The sequence below is a fragment of the Bos grunniens genome, chromosome 3 (assembly GCF_055505025.1).
Source record: "Bos grunniens cultivar Pamir isolate PY7600 chromosome 3, Bosgru_T2T1.0, whole genome shotgun sequence".
Classification (NCBI taxonomy): Eukaryota; Metazoa; Chordata; class Mammalia; order Artiodactyla; family Bovidae; genus Bos; species Bos grunniens.
Genome location: NC_141167.1, coordinates 16,438,213 through 16,457,956, shown reverse-complemented (window position 1 = coordinate 16,457,956; position 19,744 = coordinate 16,438,213). Strand labels below are relative to the sequence as shown.

The 19,744-nt window shown below is 41.2% G+C and overlaps 1 protein-coding gene and 1 non-coding gene across 49 annotated transcripts in view; both read left to right on the top strand.

Moving 5' to 3' along the window:
* SCMH1 (Scm polycomb group protein homolog 1) overlaps nt 1-19,744 on the top strand; it is a 224,161-nt gene that overhangs the window by 6,446 nt on the left and 197,971 nt on the right. The window lies entirely within an intron of this gene.
* Nucleotides 7,338-7,441, top strand: LOC147375101 (U6 spliceosomal RNA). The gene has a single exon (XR_015161780.1). It is a non-coding gene; the product is annotated as a U6 spliceosomal RNA (small nuclear RNA).

Below are 19,744 nucleotides of genomic sequence, written 5' to 3'. Positions count from 1 at the left end.
AGAAAAGGAAAGGTTCAGTTCAGTTCAGTTCAGTCGCTCAGTCGTGTCCGACTCCTTGCGACCCCATGAATCACAGCACACCAGGCCTCCCTGTCCATCACTGCCGGGGTCCAGCCCCGGCTGATCCAGGGAATTCGAAGGGGAGACGGCTTCGGCGAACAGGATACAATGGCTTTATTTAAATATTAATTAGAGATATAAAGAGTAATAGAATGAGGATAGCTCAGCAGGAAAATTCAGTGGAGAAAAGAGGCTGAGTAGCTTGGTTTACGCGGAAAATCAATATAACCTGTGACATCAGGTTAGCTGTGACCACGGAGGCCGCAGGCACCCTCTCGAATAGCAGAAGGTGCTCCGCCTTAGGCACCTTCTCGAGTGGGTCTTAGAAGCCCAGGCAAATAAATGGTCGCAGAGGACCTCCGCGCTCCAGAAAGACTCAGCCAGAATGTGAAAGAAAGAATGACATGGGGAGACCAAGCTTTGGTGAGCAAGGCCTGTAGCTTTATTTTCAACAGGGGCTTTTATAACCTAAGTTGCACATAGAGGATAATAGGGGATATGAAATCATGCAAAGTCAGCAGTCTTTGATCCTTATCGAAACCAGGGTTTCTTTCCCTGCAAATTTATCGGTATACAAATGGTTTAGGTGATTTACATCATCTTCTGGCCAAAAGGCCTATTAACATTTTATGACTCTTGACAAAGGTTTGTCAATCCATAAGACTTATTTTCTCTAAGAGTAATTATTTTAAGGTTTGGCGCCATCCTCCGAAGGTGTTAGATAAAGTTGCATTCCTATAGGGCAGAGGTGCAGTGGGTTTACGACAAAGGAAAGAATTTATTACCTTAAGGGTCTAAAGTTGCTGACACCAAGGCCACTACTTATTTTTCTACATACCAAGTATACTAATTAATACACATTCAAGGATACAAAATAGGGGATGTGGAAACTTGGCAGCAAGCATTGGCTCATCAATGAAATCTTTTGCTAGTTTTATTCTGACAAGTTTCTAACTCTCTGAGAGGCTCTAAGCTATTTGAATATCTTAAGCTTCCCGCGCCTCTCGCGGCTGGGAGACTGTAAACAATTGTATGCATAGCTGTAGGAATCCGGATAAATTTGTCAGGCGAGTTAGAGAGCTATCTGAGGGGTTTGGATTTAAACACTCCCATTATGCCCAGGAACTTTATTAACTGGAGCTGTAAGTTAACTCTTTTTCAGAGAGAGTGAAATGCTGGTGGGGGACAGCCCCCGTAAAGTCAGAAGTGAGAGCACAAAGCAGTAAAGTAGGCAGACTCTGGTTTTTGGGGGTAGATGCTCGAGAATATCCAGGGGGACTCCTGAGGCTCGATCCTGCCTTTGTGTATGCTGAGCCTCCTTCCTCATGACCTTTGCCACAGGTGGAGTTCCTCATGCTGGCTCCTGGCACATCACCAACTCCCAGAGTTCACCCAGACTCACGTCCATCGAGTCAGTGATGCCATCCAACCATCTCATCCTCTGTCGTCCCCTTCTCCTCCTGTCCCCAATCCCTCCCAGCATCAGAGTCTTTTCCAGTGAGTCAACTCTTCGCATGAGGTGGCCAAAGTACTGGAGTTTCAGCTTTAGCATCATTCCTTCCAAAGAAATCCCAGGGCTGATCTCCTTCAGAATGGACTGGTTGGATCTCCTTGCAGTCCAAGGGACTCTCAAGAGTCTTCTCCAACACCACAGTTCAAAAGCATCAATTCTTGGGTGCTCAGCCTTCTTCACAGTCCAACTCTCACATCCATACATGACCACAGGAAATACCATAGCCTTGACTAGATGGACCTTTGTTGGCAAAGTAATGTCTCTGCTTTTGAATATGCTATCTAGGTTCGTCATAACTTTCCTTCCAAGGAGTAAGCGTCTTTTAATTTCATGGCTGCAGTCACCATCTGCAGTGATTTTGGAGCCCAGAAAAAGAAAGTCTGACACTGTTTCCACTGTTTCCCCATCTATTTCCCATGAAGTGATGGGACCAGATGCCATGATCTTCATTTTCTGAATGTTGAGCTTTAAGCCAACTTTTTCACTCTCCACTTTCACTTTCATCAAGAGGCTTTTTAGTTCCTCTTCATTTTCTGCCATAAGGGTGGTGTCATCTGCATATCTGAGGTTACTGATATTTCTCCCGGCAATCTTGATTCCAGCTTGTGTTTCTTCCAGTCCAGAGTTTCTTATGATGTACTCTGCATATAAGTTAAATAAACAGGGTGACAATATATAGCCTTGACGTACTCCTTTTCCTATTTGGAACCAGTCTGTTGTTGCATGTCCAGTTCTAACTGTTGCTTCCTGACCTGCATACAAATTTCTCAAGAGGCAGGTCAGGTGATCTGGTATTCCCATCTCTTTCAGAAAGGAAAGGTACACCCATTTAAATGCAGAGTTCCAAAGAATAGCAAAGAGAGATAAGAAAGCCTTCCTCAGAGATCAATGCAAAGAAATAGAAGAAAACAATAGAATGGGAAAGACTAGAGAGCTCTTCAAGAAAATTAGAGATAGCAAGGGAACATTTCATGCAAAAATGGGCACAATGCAGGACAGAAATGGTATGGACCTAGCAGAAGCAGAAGATATTAAGAAAAGGTGGCAAGAATACACAGAAGAACTATACAAAAAAGATCTTCCTGACCCAGATAATCACTATGGTGTGATCACTCACCTAGAGCCAGACATCCTGGAATGTGAAGTCAAGTGGGCCCTAGGAAGCATCACTATGAACAAAGCTAGTGGAGGTGATAGAATTCCAGCTGAGTTATTTCAAGTCCTAAAAGATGATGCTATTTAAGTGCTGTGCTCAATATGCCAGCAAATATGGAAAACTCAACAGTGGCCACAGGACTGGAAAAGGCCAGTTTTCATTCCATTCCCAAAGAAAGGCAATGCCAAAGAATGCTCAAACTACCACACAGTTGCACTCACCTCACACGCTAGGAATGCTCAAAATTCTCCAAGTGAGGTTTCAACAGTACATGAACCATGAACTTCAAGATATTCAAGCTGGTTTTAGAAAAGGCAGAGGAACCAGAGATCAAATTGCCAGCATCCGCTGGATCATGGAAAAAGCAAGAGAGTTCCAGAAAAACATCTATTTCTGCTTTATTGACTATGCCAAAGCCTTTGACTGTGTGGATCACAATAAACTGTGGAAAATTCTGAAAGAGATGGGAATACCAGACCACCTGACCTGCCTCTTGAGACATCTGTATGCAGGTCAGGAAGCAACAGTTAGAACTGGACATGGAATAACACACTGGTTCCAAATAGAAAAAGGAATACGTCAAGGCTGTATATTATCACCCTGTTTATTTAACTTCTATGCAGAGTACATCATGAGAAACACTGGGCTGGATGAAGCACAAGCTGGAATCAAGATTGCTGGGAGAAATATTAATAACCTCAAATATGCAGATGACATAACCCTTATGTCAGAAAGCGAAGAACTAAAGAGCCTTTTGATGAAGGTGAAAGAGGAGAGTGAAAAAGTTGGCTTACAGCTCAACATTCAGAAAACTAAGATCATGGCATCTGTTTCATCACTTCATGGCAAATAGATGGGGAAACAGTGTCAGACTTTATGTTTTTGGCCTCCAATTACTGTAGATGGTTACTGCAGCCATGAAATTAAGAGACACTTACTCCTTGGAAGAAAAGCTATGACCAACCTAGACAGCATATAAAAAGCAGAGACATTACTTTGCCAACAAAGGTCCATCTAGTCAACCCTATGGTTTTCCCATAATCATGTATGGATGTGAGAGTTGTACTATAAAGAAAGCTGAGCACCGAAGAGTTGATGCTTTTGAACTGTAGTGTTGACTCTTGAGAGTCCCTTGGACTGCAAGGAGATCCAACCAGTCCATCCTAAAGGAAATCAGTCCTGAGTGTTCATTGGAAGGAATGATACTGAAGCTGAAACTCCCAATACTTTGGCCACCTGATACGAAGAGCTGACTCATTTGAAAAGACCCTAATGCTGGGAAAGATAGAAGGCAGGAGAAGGGGACGACAGAGGATGAGATGGTTGGATGGCATCACCAACTCAATGGACATGAATTTGAGTAAACTCCAGGAGTTGGTGATGGACAGGGAGGCCTGGTGTGCTGTGGTTCATGGGGTCACAAAGAGTCGTAAGCAACTGAGCGACTGAACTGAATTTGTTAAAATCTTGTTCTCTTTGGCACAACAGCTATACCACTCTTATTGTCTTATACGTACATCTTCTCTGTTGTTAAAGACCTCACACACACAGTCTTCCTTTCTACCTCAATTTTTGGCCTTATCCTGAGTGACTTTAGTATTCATATGGATGTCTATTTCTTCAAGACATTGACCTCTTCAACTGAAGTGAGCATCTTTTTAACTAATCAGCTCCCGTTGTCACACCATGGGCTTTGGTCTCACCTGAAGATGGCCCACCTCTGAAATTATGAATGAAGACATACATATTTGTTCAAAATTTTGCCAACTACCTGACCTTTGAGCGTCCCTACTCTCTCTTTCCTTTGACCTCAGCATGACCTGTTTTTACTTCCTTCCCTATCCAACTTTCTTAGTCTCTAGCTTATTTCATTCACTCTCTTATCATTATCTTTTATTCCCTTGCTCTGTTGTCCTTCTGTCCCTGTCTGGGCAAAATCCCAAACTAATCTATCTCTTCTTGCCTATACTAGCTCTACTGAGCCCTGCTTGGGAAAAAAAATACACACTTTTACAGATCGCCGCCGTCGGGGAGATGGGAAGATGAAGAAGGATAGATAATTACAATTGCATATTATTGAAGGATGTCACACATTTTTTCTGCTTAATTAGAAGCATATAAAACTCTGTTAGATAGGATGCCAGGTCATTATAAATTCTATTTACTGATAAGAAACTGAGGTGTAGGTGAATTAAATGCTGTGCCCAGTGTCAAATAGCTGGTAAATGTCAGAATAGCAACTCAAAACCAGGCCTTCTTACTAGAGATTCTGTATTTTGTCCAGAATGGTTCAGTCTCCTATGACTTACTTTTGAAGACTCTTATGCTTTCCGGGAGTTGGTGATGGACAGGGAGGCCTGGCGTGCTGCAATTCATGGGGTCGCAAAGAGTCGGACACGACTGAGCGACTGATCTGATCTGATGCTTTCTGAACCTCCTGGTGGTTCTGCTACAAGTCATCATATATTAATTTCCTTAAATTTTAAAGCATTTAAGGCTGATGCATTATTTTCCCCCTCTGTATTTACCATAGTTGTTGCCATTGTTAGCTTTTAAAATTAAAGCATGTACATAATTGTATATTCATTTTAATCAGTATATCTGTTGCTCATTGATGTATTATAGGCACATTTCTAAGTGGTTTCTTATTATAATTGCTTTACATTTGCTCTTGTAGACTTTCCTCTGGGGTGTTCAAACATGATGCAAATAAAGGCTGTTTTAGTCATTATATTCTGTGAAGTATAATAGAAAACATGAAAGCCAGCATACTTGTTCTTAGAGATATTTAAGAAAAGAGTAGACAACTATTTGTGTTAGATGATTTAAAGTTTTAGACTTCCAATCCCAATTTTTTGGTGCTCTTTCTTGTCTCTGGTTATCTCAAAGGACTGCTGGAAAGTCTCCAAGCTAAATTAAATTTATTTCTTTAAGTATAAAAGTTTACAAAGCCTAATAGGCACAGTTCCAAATTAAGAGATTAAAAACATTGTCTAATCTCTTTATGTATGTTTTTTTCAAGTTTTTATTCATTCATTCAACAAATATTTATTAATGTCTTTTAACTGCCAGACTCTGTGCTGTGTACACTGACAAAAGATGGAATTTGCCTGTGAATTTCCCTACACTTTTGTTTATTGGGAGTTTTTAAATCACAGATTCGATTTCAGTGCTTGTAATCAGTCTGTTTGTGTTTGATATTTCTTCCTGGTTTGGTCTTGGGAGATTGTATCTTTCCAAGAGTTTGTCCATTTCTTCTAGGCTGTCCATTTTGTTGACATATAGTTGCCTATAGTAAGTAGTCTCTTAGGTCCTTTGTATTTCTGTGGTGTCGGTTATAACTTCTCTTTTTTCATTTCTAATTTTATCGATTTAGGCTCTCTCCCTTTTTTTCGTCATGAATCTGGCTAAAGGTTTATCAATTTTACTTATCATTTCAAGCAATAATAATCTACATTCCAACAATTTTTGTCTTAATCCAGCAATTCCACTTCTAGGAAATACCCTTTAGAAATACTCCTGTGCATATATAAAGAGACTTACAAAAATATTTATGCAACATTTTTATAGCAGAAAATTCAAACTAATCCAAATGTATAATTAATAAAAGAAAGAAAATATTATATTTATCTAATGGAATTCCATACAATAATGAAAATGAATAAACTAGATCTGTACAGTAACTTGGGTGAATCTCACAAATAAAAAAGTTGAGAAAATAAAGCAAATGGCAGAACACATTTATATAAAGCCCAACATTGATGTATTATTTATGGAAGCATACTTACATAATAAATGCTAAAGAAATGCATGGTAATACAGTATCAAAGTAAGGATAGTGGGTATCTCTGAAGTGCAGGGTTGCGAGAAAAGACTAGTAATACTACTGGGAAGAGTAACAGGGGACTTAAATTGTATTGGTAAATATTTTTTCAGCCAAAGTGTGGATATATGGTTGTCCATTCATTATTATTTATTGCTTTTTATATATCTGAAATATTGTGTTAGGTATGTAATTTTAAGAAATAATATGTAGTTCTTGTCATGAGTTTAATGCAGGAAGGGAAGGATCAGCAGAAATATAGAATATTTATGAATAGGATAAATATTCTATTTATAGAATGAATCATGTAACTGTCTTTACAGGTCTGAAATGGTCTAATATAGGGAACTTCAAGTAACTCAGCATCTTTCAATCTGATGTACAAGGACTCCCATTGAAATATATTCAAAATAATATGGGCCACAAGGACAGGCACAATTGACTGCCAAGGCCGAATGAGGGAGGTGGTTTTTGGAAAGGTTTCAGAGAGAAAGAGAATGACATTTAACCTGGGTCTTAAAGTTTGAGAAGGAATTCGCTAAGTAGGCTGAAGAGAAGAATGCCTTCCAAATAGACAGACGTTAAGACACTTTTGCATGGGTGGAATCCTCCAGGTGGAGTATGCGGAGGTTAAAGAAGTGTAGCAGAGGAAGAGACTAAGGAGGGGAACAAAAGCAACAGCAAGTTATCTGTATAGCATTTATTGTACATGTTATATACCTGTAAACTCATTCTATATACCTGTAAACCCAGATGGGAAACAGGCACCTGAGAGTTAAGTAACCATGCTCTCTTTGGCAGCACATATACTAAAATTGGAACAATACAGAGATTAGCACAGCCCCTGCGCAAAGATGACACACAAATTCCTGAAGTGTTCCATATTTGTAGAGGGAGGGACCATGTGTATATCTATGGCTGATTCATGTTGAGGTTTGACAGAAAACAACAAAATTCTGTAAAGCGGTTATCCTTCAATTAAAAATAAATAAATTAGAAAAATAAAAAAGAGTTAAGTAACCTGTCCAAGGTCATAAGACTAGCAGGCGGTGGAACCAGGATTCAAACTCTTGACAGTTCAAATCCTGTCTGGTCCAGAGTCTATGCTCTTGGCTAGTAAGCTGTACTCTGAATCACTGCATGATAAGCAAAATCAGAAGAAAAGGGTGTTTTTAATGCCGGAGGAACAAGAATAAGTTTCAAAAAGAAAGGAATAGTTAGCAGTGTGAAAGACCTTAGGGAGATAAAGTAGAAATACTACAAAGAGACCATTGGATTTAAAAAAAAGAAAAAATCACTTGTGCTTTAAGATGTAGTAAGGGATACCAAGATAATAGAGATGTGGGTATCTCAGTAGTGATTCAGTCCACCAGTTCTGTGGGCCAGTGATTATAACTCTCACTGTCATGTAAATATTATTAGCTCCATTTTATATGTAAAGTAACTGAGACTCAAAGATATCTGGCCTAAATTATACAATTTATTAGCGATATAACTCAGTTTCAAACCCCGACATCCTGTCTTAAGCTATAATGCATCTTTCCATTTTACCATGCATACTCCCCACAAGCAGTGTTATACAGTTGGGTTTCATTAGTCAGTACAGGAGGTGAGGTTTACTTGTAAGAATTAACTTGCTTTTTAGCTGAATAAATCCTGTCTCAGGGTTTCCCTGGTGGCTCAGTGGTGAAGAATCCACCTGCCAATGCAAGAAATGTGGGTTTGATTCCTGGGTCAGTAAGATATGCTGGAGAAGGAAATGGCAACCCACTCCAATTTTCTTGCCTGTGAAATCCCCTGGACAAAGGACCTCAGTGGGCCATAGTCCATGGGGGTTGCAAAGAGTCAGACATGACTTAGTGACTAAACAACAAACAACAAATCCTGTCTCAACATTATAGGTAAACTAGAAGGATCCTTGAATAGAAGAATGAAATACTTTAATGAATCAGTTATGCTTTTTTTTTTAATTTGAGTAAACAGATGAACTATTTCCTTGTTAGCGTAAGTGCTCCTATTTTTAATGAGTTGCAAAGTTGCTGTAGCACCTCAACCCTTGGTGTAATCCACTTCCTCCTTCTTAACCAACATATATTTATCAGCTGTGTACTAAGGATACAAAAATACATGAACTGTGAACTTCCTGATGTTCAAGCTGGTTTTAGAAAAGGCAGAGGAACCAGAGATCAAATTGCCAACATCCACTGGATCAGGGAAAAAGCAAGAGAGTTCCAGAAAAACATCTATTTCTGCTTTATTGACTATGCCAAAGCCTTTGACTGTGTGGATCACAATAAACTGTGGGAAATTCTGAAAGAGATGGGAATACCAGACCACCTGACCTGCCTCTTGAGAAATCTGTATGCAGGTCAGGAAGCAACAGTTAGAACTGGACATGGAACAACAGACTGGTTCCAAATAGGAAAAGGAGTACGTCAAGGCTGTATATTGTCACCCTGCTTACTTAACTTGTATGCAGAGTACATCATGAGAAACTCTGGACTGGAAGAAACACAAGCTGGAATCAAGATTGCCAGGAGAAATCTTAATAACCTCAGATATGCAGATAACACCACCCTTATGGCAGAAAGTGAAGAGGAACTAAAAAGCCTCTTGATGAGTGAAACTGGAGAGTGAAAAAGTTGGCTTAAACTTCAACATTCAGAAAACGAAGACCATGGCATCCTGTGGTGTTGGAGAAGACTCTTGAGAGTCCCTTGGACTGCAAGGAGATCCAACCAGTCCATTCTGAAGGAGGTCAGCCCTGGGATTTCTTTGGAAGGAATGATGCTAAAGCTGAAACTCCAGTACTTTGGCCACCTCATGCAAAGAGTTGACTCATTGGAAAAGAATCTGATGCTGGGAGGGATTGGAGGCAGGAGGAGAAGGGGACAACAGAAGATGAGATGGCTGGATGGCATCACTGACTCAATGGATGTGAGTCTGAGTGAACTCCGGGAGTTGTTGATGGACAGGGAGGCCTGGCGTGCTGCGATTCATGGGGTTGCAAAGAGTCGGACATGACTGAGCAACTGAACTGAACTGAACTGAACTGAAGGATACAAAAATGTGAATAAGATTCTTTCCCTCAGTGAGCTTACTATCCAGGTGATAGTTGGGATAAAAAGTTATTATAATTTTATATCAGTGGTCTACCTCCTCCAAACCTATAACTCCAATCTAATCATGAGGAAAACTAGACAAATTCCAATTGAGAGATATTCTGTGAAATACTTGACCATTATTCCTCAAAGCTATCAAGGTCATCAGGCAAGAAAAGTCAGCCAAAATGAGTCTAAGATGACATGATGACAAAAATATGTTATCCTGGGAAGGGTAATAGGATCCTGAAACAGAAAAAGGATATTAAGTGAAAACCAAGGAAGCCTCAATGAAATGTGGACTTCAGTTAATGGTATATCCATATTGGTTCATTAATTATAACAAATGTACCATACTAATGTAAGATGCTACTAATAGGGGAAACTGTGCAGAATCTATGGGAACTCTGAACTATCTTTGTAGATGTCTGTAAATCTAAAATTGTTCTTAAATAAAAGCTTATTTGTAAAAAGCAATAATAAAGTCAAAATAATTGTATATGCTATTTCTTTGGAATTTAATTAAAACACATTTCTTCATAAAATGTTCCCAATTTGGTTGACATGTATGATGGGACTGACAACCTGCAATCTGTTGATAGCTGCATGTACTACATGTGTATGCTAGTACATGCCGTATAAACTTTTTCTATTTCAGTGTCTTATACATGTAGATGGGCTTCCCTGGTGGCTCAGATGGTAAAGCATCTGCTCCAATGCAGGAGACCCAGGTTCAATCCCTGGATTGGGAAAATCCTCTGGAGAAGGGAATGTCAAACCACTCCAGTATTCTTGCCTGGAGAATTCCGTGGACAGAGGAGCCTGGCAGGCTATGGTCCATGGGGTTGCAAAGAATGCGAAGTCAAGTCGGCCTTAGGAAGCATCACTACGAACAAAGCTAGCAGAGTTGATGGAATTACAGTGGAGCTCTTTCAAATTCTAAAAGATGATGCTGTGAAAGTGCCGCATTCAATATGCCAGCAAATTTGGAAAACTCAGCAGGGACCACAGGACTGAGAAAGGTCAGTTTTCATTCCATTCCCAAAGAAAGGCAATGCCAAAGAATGTTCAAACTACTGCACAATTGCACTCATCTCACACACTAACAAAGTAATACTGAAAATTCTCCAAGCGAGGCTTCAATAGCACGTGAACCTTGAAATTCCAGATGTTCAAGCTGGATTTAGAAAAAGCGAGGAACCAGAGATCAAATGGTCATCATCTGTTGGATCATTGAAAAAGCAAGAAGAAAAAAATCTTACTTTTACTTTATTGACTATGCCAAAGCCTTTGACTCTGTGGATCACAAAAAAAACTGTGGAAAATTCTTAAAGAAATGGGAACACCAGACCACCTGACCTGCCTCCTGAGATATCTGTATGCAGGTCAAGAAGCAACAGTTAGAACTGAATGTGGGACAACAGACTGGTTCCAAATCGGGAAAGGAGTACATCTAGGCTGTATATTGTCATCCTGCTTATTTAACTTACATGCAGGGTACATCATGGGAAATGCCAGGCTGGATGAAGCACAAGCTGAAATCAAGATTGCTGGGAGAAATATCAATAACCTCAGATATGCAGATGACATGACTCTTATGGCAGAAAGTGAAGAAGAACTATAGAGCTTGATGAAAGTGAAAGAGGAGAGTGAAAAAGTTGGCTTAAAACTCAACATTCAGAAAACTAAGATCATGGCATCTGGTCCCATCACATCATGGCAAATAGATGGGAAACAGTGGAAACAGTGACAGACCTTATTTTCTTGGGCTCCAAAATCACGGCAGATGGTGACTGCAGCCATGAAATTAAAAGATGCTTGCTCCTTGGAAGAAAGCTATGACCAATCTAGACAGCATATTCAAAAGCAGAGACATTACTTTGCCAACAAAGGTCCATCTAGTCAAGGCTATGGTTTTTCCAGTGGTCATGTATGGATGTGAGAGTTGGACTATAAAGAAAGCTGAGCACCGAAGAATTAATGCTTTTGAACTGTGATGTTGAAGAAGACTCTTGAGAGTCCATTGGACTGCAAGGAGATCCAACCAGTCCATCCTAAAGGAAATCAGTCCTGAGTGTTCATTGGAAGGACTGATGCTGAAGCTGAAACTCCCAATACTTTGGCCACTTGATGGGAAGAACTGACTCATTTGAAAAGACCCTGATGCTGGGAAAGATTGAAGGCAGGAGGAGAAAGGGACGACAGAAGATGAGGTGGTTGGATGGCATCACCAACTCGATGGACGTGAGTTTGAATGAGCTCTGGAACTTGGTGATGAACAAGGAAGCCTGGTGTGCTGCAGTCCATGGGATCAGAAAGAGTCGGACACGACTTTGAGTGTCTGGACTGACTGATATGTAGATGACAGAAGTATGCTAACTCCTAATCAACAGAGAGAACTCAGACAAAGGTAAAAACTTACCACATAATATTGCTTGTTAATTGAAACCACAAAACACTTATTTGGAGGGATTGTAGCTAAGTACTCACACTGGCTTGCGAGCAGACATAATTCAGTTCATATAGGAATGTTACTTTATTAAGCTGTTTGTGTGATACTATAAAAAGGTGCGGTTACTTATTATCCCTATATATGAGTGTGAGTTGGATAGTTATTTTTTCTACAAATGCTTTATAAGATTAGTGTGATTCTTGAATGACATCAACTTAAAAGTCCTAAATTTAGTTTTAAGAAAAAACTTCTTGAGAAATCACTTAATCATAGTTTATATTAATAGTTCTTTTACTAAATGCATCTTGCTCATCAGGTATAGTTGTGCCTGCATTTATACTCTTTTTTTTTGGCTGTAGTGGATCTTCATTGTGGTGTGCGGGCTATCTCTAGTTTGGGTGCACAGGGGCTTCTGTAGCTGCAGAGCATGGGCTTCTCCTTGCAGTGCACAGTCTTCTCTTTTTGCACAGCACAGGCTCCAGAGCACGCGCGCTCTCTGGTTGCAGCATGCCAGCTTAGCTGCTGCTTGGCATATGGAATCTTAATTTCCTAACCTGGGATCAAACCGGTGTCTCCTGCATTGAAAGGCGGATTCTTAACCACTGGACCAACAGGGAAGTCCTAAGGGAAACCACTCACAGAAATTTGTCTTCAAAGTACATATTCTGTAAATAATTATTTAATGACTAGATGTCCTGTCTGTATAGAAAGCTTAGAAAATAATATGACAAATACCAGTAGAGCTAGCAATTCTCTTTCTTCTTTATTGATCCAGAGCCTACTCTTCAAACGCCACAACTCTTAACCCTCTTACTTCCACACCACCTCCAACTTAATTATTTAATGCAGCTTTCTTAATGAGTAAACAAGGATTGCTTATTTGGGCTGAATTCTGTTAACTGCCTTAATAGTAAATGGATTTTTTAATAAAGAGCCTCTTGATGAAAGTGAAAGAGGAGAGTGAAAAAGTTGGCTTAAAGCTCAACATTCAGAAAATTAAGATCATGGCATCCAGTCCCATCACTTCATGGCAAATAGATGGGGAAACAGTAGAAACAGTGGCTAACTTTATTTTTCTGGGCTCCCAAATCACTGCAGATGATGATTGAAGCAATGAAATTAAAAGACACTTCTTGAAAGAAAAGTTATGACCAACCTAGACAGCATATTCAAAAGCAGAGACATTACTTTGCCAGCAAAGGTCCATGCAGTCAAGACTATGGTTTTTCCAGTGGTCATGTATGGATGCGAGAGTTGGACTGTGAAGAAAGCTGAGCGCCGAAGAATTGATGCTTTTGAACTGTGGTGTTGGAGAAGACTCTTGAGAGTCCCTTGGACTTTAAGGAGATCCAACCAGTCCATTCTAAAGGAGATCAGTCCTGGGTGTTCATTGGAAGGACTGATGTTGAAGCTGAAACTCCAGTACTCTGGCCACCTGATGTGAAGAGCTGACTCATTTGAAAAGACCCTGATGCTGGGAAAGATTGAGGGCAGGAGGAGAAGGGGACGACAGAGGATGAGATGGTTGGATGGCATCACCAACTCAATGGACATGAGTTTGAGTAAACTCCGGGAGTTGGTGATAGACAGGGAGGCCTGGCATGCTGTCGTTCTTGGGGTCGCAAAAAGTCAAACACAACTGAGCAAATGAACTGAACTGAACTGAATGCTGACCTTGATAGTTAGGTGTCAAAGTAATCTTCTTGAAAAGAGCTAGTTGAATTTGGTAATGTTAAATTAATATTTTGTTTACTTCTTTATTCTCAACACTAGCAAGTTGCTTTTAATATGTTAAATCCCGTAATCATTACATTTAAATAAATCATTATTTGAATTAGAAACGTCAGTTCAATCAGTCTACTAATCTGTTGGTAGTTTCTGATTATTATTAGTGAAAACCTATATTTAGTTGCTTGATATAGTAAGTGTTCAAATAATAAATGCTTAATGCATGTTCAGTTCAGTTGCTCAGTTGTGTCCGACCCTTCGCGACCCCACGAATCACAGCACGCCAGGCCTCCCTGTCCATCAACAGCTCCCAGAGTTCACTCAAACTCATGTCCATCGAGTCGGTGATGCCATCCAGCCATCTCATCCTCTGTCGTCCCCTTCTCCTCCTGCCCCCAATCCCTCCCAGCATCAGGGTCTTTTCCAATGAGTCAACTCTTCGCATGAGGTGGCCAAAGTATTGGAGTTTCAGCTTTAGCATCAGTCCTTCCAGGACTGATCTCCTTTAGGATGGACTGGTTGAACCTCCTTAAAGTCCAAGGGACTGTCAAGAGTCTTCTCCAACAGAGGGTGTAGAGAAAAGGGAACCCTCTTACACTGTTGGTGGGAATGCAAACTAGTACAGCCACTATGGAGAACAGTGTGGAGATTCCTTAGAAAACTGGAAATAGAACTGCCTTATGATCCAGCAATCCCACTGCTGGGCATACACACTGAGGAAACCAGAAGGGAAAAAGACACGTGTACCCCAGTGTTCATCGCAGCACTGTTTATAATAGCCAGGACATGGAAGCAACCTAGATGTCCATCAGCAGATGAATGGATAAGAAAGCTATGGTACATATACACAATGGAGTATTACTCAGCCATTAAAAAGAATACATTTGAATCAGTTCTAATGAGGTGGATGAAACTGGAGCCTATTATACAGAGTGAAGTAAGCCAGAAAGAAAAACACCAATACAGTATGCTGCTGCTGCTGCTGCTGCTAAGTCGCTTCAGTCATGTCTGACTCTGTGCGACCCCATTGACGGCAGCCCACCAGGCTTCCTTGTTCCTGGGATTCTCCAGGCAAGAACACAGGAGTGGGTTGCCATTTCCTTCTCCAATGCATGAAAGTGAAAAGTGAAAGTGAAGTTACTCAGTCGTGTCTGACTCTAGCGACCCCATGGACTGCAGCCTACCAGGCTCCTCCATCCATGGGATTTTCTAGGCAAAAGTACTGGAGTGGGGTGCCATTGTACTAACACATATATATGGAATTTAGAAAGATGGTAACAGTAACCCTGTATACGAGACAGCAAAAGAGACATTGATGTATAGAACAGTCTTATGGACTCTGTGGGAGAGGGAGAGGGTGGGAAGATTTGGGAGATGGCATTGAAACATGTATAATATCATGTATGAAACAAGTCACCAGTCCAGGTTCAATGCACAATACTGGATGCTTGGGGCTGGTGCACTGGGATGACCCAGAGGGCTGGTATGGGGAGGGAGGAGGGAGGAGGGTTCAGGATGGGGAACACATGTATACCTGTGGCAGATTCATTTCGATATTTGGCAAAACCAATACAATATTGTAAAGTTTCAAAAATAAAATTAAAAAAAAAAAAGAGTCTTCTCCAACACCACAGTTCAAAAGCATCAATTCTTCAGCGCTCAGCTTTCTTCACAGTCCAACTCTCACATCCATACATGATCACTGGAAAAACCATAGCCTTGACTGTATGGCAAAGTAATGTCTCTGCTTTTGAATATGCTACCTAGGTTGGTCATAACTTTCCTTCCAAGGAGTAAGCGGTCTTTTAATTTCATGGCTGCAGTCACCATCTGCAGTGACTTTGGAGACCAAAAAAATAAAGTCTGACACTGTTTCTACTGTTTCCCCATCTATCTGCCATGAAGTGATGGGACCAGATGCCGTGATCTTAGTTTTCTGAGTTAAATCCAAATCTGAATTAATGGACTATATTCATGATTTTTTCTTTGTGTGCTCCTGTACTTTTTATTGAGAAAGAACTGTATTTTACACTGATCATATTTTGGAAATGACTTTGTTGTCTGATGGGTAGGGAGTTTAAATCCCTTGTCTGCCATCTGTGATCTACCAAAAAGATCCCTAGATCATTCCATTGATCAGACAGGTTAAGAAGTCCCAGATGTATCTGTAGGTCTTATCTTTTCTGCAGATTTGTAGGTCTTGTCTTTGCTTCTGATATCCTGGAAGACAAGGTAGCCCCTTAAATTTTTGGTGCCCAGAACGGTGGAATCTGATACAGTCGTAGGCTCATCAGTTCAGTTCAGTTCAGTCGCTCAGTCATGTCCGACTCTTTGCAACCCCATGAATCGCAGCACGCCAGGCCTCCCTGTCCATCACCAACTCTCAGAGTTCACTCAGACTCATCCATCGAGTCAGTGATGCCATCCAGCCATCTCATCATCTGTCGTCCTCTTCTCCTCCTGCCCCCAATCCCTCCCAGCATCAGAGTCTTTTCCAATGAGTCAACTCTTCGCATGAGGTGGCCAAAGTACTGGAGTAAGCGTCTTTTAATTTCATGGCTGCAGTCACCATCTGCAGTGATTTTGGAGCCCAAAAAAAGAAAGTCTGACACTGTTTCCACTGTTTCCCCATCTATTTCCCATGAAGTGATGGGACCAGATGCCACCGTGATCTTCGTTTTCTGAATGTTGAGCTTTAAGCCAACTTTTTCACTCTCCACTTTCACTTTCATCAAGAGGCTTTTTAGTTCCTCTTCACTTTCTACCATAAGGGTGGTGTCATCTGCATATGTGAGGTTATTGGTATTTCTCCTGGCAATCTTGATTCCAGCTTGTGCTTCTTCCAGCCCAGCGTTTCTCATGATGTACTCTGCATATAAGTTAAATAAGCAGAGTGACAATATACAGCCTTGACGTACTCCTTTTCCTATTTGGAACCAGTCTGTTGTTCCATGTCCAGTTCTAACTGTTGCTTCCTGAGCTGCATATAGGTTTTTCAAGAGGCAGGTCAGGTGGTCTGGTATTCCAATGTCCTTCAGAATTTCCCACAATTTATTGTGATCCTACATAGTCAAAGGCTTTGGCATAGTCAATAAAGCAGAAATAGATGTTTTTCTGGAACTCTCTTGCTTTTTCAATGATCCAGCAGACGTTAGCAATTTGATCTCTGGTTCCTCTGCCTTTTCTAAAACCAGCTTGAATATCAGGAAGTTCACGGTTCACCTATTGCTGAAGCCTGGCTTGGAGAATTTTGAGCATTACTTTACCAGCGTGTGAGATCAGTGCAATTGTGTGGTAGTTTGAACATCCTTTGGCATTGCCTTTCTTTGGGATTGGAATGAAAACTGACTTTTTCCAGTCCTGTGGCCACTGCTGAGTTTTCCAAATTTGCTGGCATCTTGAGTGCAGCACTTTCACAGCATCATCTTTCAGGATTTGGAATAGCTCAACTGGAATTCTGTCACCTCCACTAGCTTTGTTCGTAGTGATGCTTTCTAAGGCCCACTTGACTTCACATTCCAGGATATCTGGCTCTAGGTGAGTGATCACACCATCGTGATTATCTTGGTCATGAAGATCTTTTCTGTACAGTTCTTTTGGGTATTCTTGCCCCCTCTTCTTAATATCTTCTGCTTCTGTTAGGTCCATACCATTTCTGTGTTCCCTTGGTATCTCTAATTTTCTTGAAGAGATCTCTAGTCTTTCCCATTCTATTGTTTTCCTCTATTTCTTTGCATTGATCGCTGAGGAAGGCTTTCTTATCTCTTCTTGCTATTCTTTGGAACTCTGCATTCAGATGCTTATATCTTTCCTTTTCTCCTTTGCTTTTCACTTCTCTTCTTTTCACAGCTATTTGTAAGGCCTCCCCAGACAGCCATTTTGCTTTTTTGCATTTCTTTTCCATGGGGATGGTCTTGATCCCTGCCTCCTGTACAATGTCATGAACCTCCGTCCATGGTCCATCAGGCACTCTATCAGATCTAGTCCCTTAAATCTATTTCTCACTTCCACTGTATAATCATAAGGGATTTGATATAGGTCATACCTGAATGGTCTAGTGGTTTTCCCTAGTTTCTTCAATTTAAGTCTGAATTTGGCAATAAGGAGTTCATGATCTGAGCCACAGTCAGCTCCCAGTCTTGTTTTTGCTGACTGTATAGAGCTTCTCCATCTTTGGCTGCCAGGAATATAATCAATCTGATTTCTGTGTTGGCCGTCTGGTGATGTCCATGTGTAGAGTCTTGTCTTGTGTTGTTGGAAGAGGGTGTTTGCTATGACCAGTGCATTCTCTTGGTAAATCTCTATTAGTCTTTGCCCTGCTTCATTCCATATTGCAAGGCCAAATTTGCCTGTTACTCCAAGTGTTTCTTGACTTCCTACTTTTGCATTCCAGTCCCCTATAATGAAAAAGACATCTTTTTTGGATGTTAGTTCTAAAAGGTCTTGTAGGTCTTCATAGAACCATTCAACTTCAGCTTCTTCAGCATTACTGGTTGGGGCATAGACTTGGATTACTGTGATATTGAATGGTTTGCCTTGGAACTGAACAGAGATCATTCTGTCATTTTTGAGATTGCATCCAAGTACTGCATTTCAGACTCTTATTTACCATGATGGCTACTCCATTTCTTCTAAGGGATTTCTGCCCACAGTAATAGATATAACAGTCATCTGAGTTAAATTCACCCATTCCAGTCCATTTTAGTTCACTGATTCCTAGAATGTCGACGTTCACTCTTGCCATCTCTTGTTTGACCACTTCCAATTTGCCTTGATTCATGGACCTAACATTCGAGGTTCCTATGCGATATTGCTCTTTACAGCATTGGACCTTGCTTCTATTCCAGTCACATCCACAGCTGGGTATTGTTTTTGCTTTGGCTCCATCCCTTCATTCTTTCTGGAGTTATTTCTCCACTGATCTCCTGTAACATATTGGGCACCTACTGACCTGGGGAGTTCCCCTTTCAGTATCTTATCATTTTGCCTTTTCATACTGTTCATGGGGTTCTCAAGGCAAGAATACTGAAGTGGTTTGCCATTCCCTTCTCCAGTGAACCACATTCTGTCAGACCTCTCCACCATGACCCGCCCATCCTGGGTGGCCCCATAGGGCATGGCTTAGTTCCATTGAGTTACACAAGGCTGTGTGTGTGATTAGATTGACTAGTTTTCTGTGATTATGGTTTCAGTGTATCTGCCCTCTGATGCCCTCTTGCAACACCTACTGTCTCAGTTGGGTTTCTCTTACCTTGGATGTGGGGTATCTCTTCATGGCTGCTCCAGCAAAGTGCAGCCGCTGCTCCTTACCTTTGACCAGGGGTATCTCCCACCACCGCCCCTCCTGACCTTGAACGTGGAATAGCTCCTCTAGGCCCTCCTGCGCCTGCACAGCCACTGCTCCTTGGACGTGGGGTAGCTCCTCTCAGCTGCTCCTGTGCTGTCGCAGCCTGGCACTCTCGGCTGATGCCCCTGACCTCGGACGCAGGGTAGCTCCTCTCGGCCGTTCCTGCGCCGTCGCCGCCTGGCACTCTTGGCCAATGCCCCTGACCTCGGACGCGGGGTAGCTCCTCTCGGCCGTGCTTGTGCCCCGTCGCACTGGTTCAAAAACACGTATTAAGAAATGACAAATACCCTGACCTGGAGATCATTTCTGTAGATTTGGGGTAGATCGTGGTGATCCTTTTGAAACAGGCAGTGCATTTTTAAATAGTAGTAGTGTATTAACACTTTTTGGTTTTAAAGGGCAGAAATCCAACATAAATGAATTGCAGCCAAAGGAGGAGAAAAGGGAATTTATTGCTTCACTCAATTTGAAATAGGACCTGGGGAAGGGAGGTATTAATCTGCTTCTTGCTTCTGGATTGTATCCTAGCTTTATCGGGCAAAGAATGCATAACAGATGCTTGGG